Consider the following 1,835-nt stretch of genomic DNA (forward strand, 5'->3'; position numbering starts at 1 on the left):
ATGGGCTGGTGGTGTACGTATGCATTCGGTGCAAGGAGCTCCTGGCCCTCAGAGGCCCTATGGGCTGGTGGTGTATGTATGCATTCGGTGCAAGGAGCTCCTGGCCCTCAGAGACTGTGTACGGGTTTTGGAGGCCAAGGTGGCTGAGCTAGAGGAGCTAAGGGAGACAGAGAGGTACATAGATGACGGCCTCTGTGCTGTTGAGGAGGATGAAAGCCTCAGGGATGGAGAACATCCAATTGGAGCAGAAATAAATGATCCCATAGTTAGGACCATCCTTCCAGATGATGTTGGGGTATCCTCTTGCACTGAGGTTACCTCTCTGGGGGAGGGAACTCCAGTTATTAGGAAGAGACGGGTATTAGTAATGGGTGATTTGATCATTAGAAACATAGATAGCTGGGTTTGAGATGACCGGGAGAACCACATGGTGACTTGCCTGCCTAGTGCGAAGGTTGCAGATCTCTCGAGACATCTAGATAGACTCATGTGTAGTGCTGGAGAGGAGCCGGTGGTCGTGGTACATGTAGGTACCAATGACATAGGGAAGGATAGGAGAGAGGTCCTGGAGGCCAAATTTAGGCTGCTAGGTAAGCGATTGAAGGGCAGGAACCCCATGGTAGCATTCTCTGAAATGCTTCTAGTTCCACGCGCAGGACCAGACAGACAGGCAGAACTGCAGGGTCTCGATGCATGGATGAGACGAGGGTGTAGGGAGGAGGGGTTTAGGTTTATTGGGAACTGGGGAAACTTTTGGGAAAGGAGGAGTCTATACAGGAAGGATGGGCTCCACCTAAACCAAAATGGAACCAGATTGCTGGAGCTTAAAATTAAAAAGGTCGTAAAGCAGTTTTTAAACTAAGGGGGAAAGCTGACAGGTGCAGAGGAGCACGTGGTTCGGACATCCCTTAGAGGAGGATCTATAAATGGAGATTCCCTATGTCCTAACAAGAAGGAGAGGATGGAAGATCATAAAATACAGGTAGGATCTGAAGAGAAACAGTCAAATGAAAAACAGTCCCATTCAATTACATCAAGTGATGGCAGGCAGCTAAAAAGTGACAAGTTTTTAAAGTGCTTACATGCCAATGGTAGAAGTCTAAATAATAAGATGCATGAACTAGAGTGCCTCGTGTTAAATGAGCAGATTGATATAACAGACATCACAGAAACTTGGTGGAATGAGGATAATCAATGGGACACAGTAATACCAGGGCAAAAAATATATTGGAAGGACAGAACAGGTCGTGCTGGTGAGGGAATGGAACTATATGTGAAAGAAAGCGTAGAATCAAATGAAGTAAAAATCTTAAATGAACCAAACTGTACCACAGAATCTCTATGGATTGGGGGATTTCAACTATCCCCATATTGACTGGGTACATATCACCTCAGGAAGGGATACTGAGATAAAGTTTCTTGACACCTTAAATGACGGCTTCTTGGAGCAGCTAGTCCTGGAACCCACAAGGGGAGAGGCAATTCTTGATTTAGTCCTAAGTGGAACACAGGATCTGGTCCAACAGGTGAATATAGCTGGACTGCTTGGTAATAGTGACCATAATATAATTAAATTTAACATCTCTGTGGCGGGGAAAACACCACAGCAGCCCAACACTGTAGCATTTAATTTCAGAAAGGGGAACTACACAAAAATGAGGCGGTTAGTGAAACAGAAATTAAAAGGTACAGTACCAAAAGTAAAATCTCTGCAAGCTGCATGGAAACTTTTAAAAGACACCATAATAGAGGCTCAACTTAAATGTATACCCCACATTAAAAAAAACATAGTAGGAGAACCAAAAAAGAGGCACCGTGGCTAAACAACAAAGTAA

At 44.8% G+C, this 1,835-nt stretch overlaps 1 protein-coding gene across 1 annotated transcript in view; it reads right to left on the reverse strand.

Moving 5' to 3' along the window:
* Window positions 1–1,835, reverse strand: part of EFTUD2 (elongation factor Tu GTP binding domain containing 2) — a 36,618-nt gene that overhangs the window by 23,611 nt on the left and 11,172 nt on the right. The gene's annotated exons all lie outside the window — the stretch shown is intronic.

This window comes from Terrapene carolina, unplaced genomic scaffold, assembly GCF_002925995.2.
Source record: "Terrapene carolina triunguis isolate 2854851 unplaced genomic scaffold, T_m_triunguis-2.0 Scaffold495, whole genome shotgun sequence".
Lineage (NCBI taxonomy): Eukaryota > Metazoa > Chordata > Testudines > Emydidae > Terrapene > Terrapene triunguis.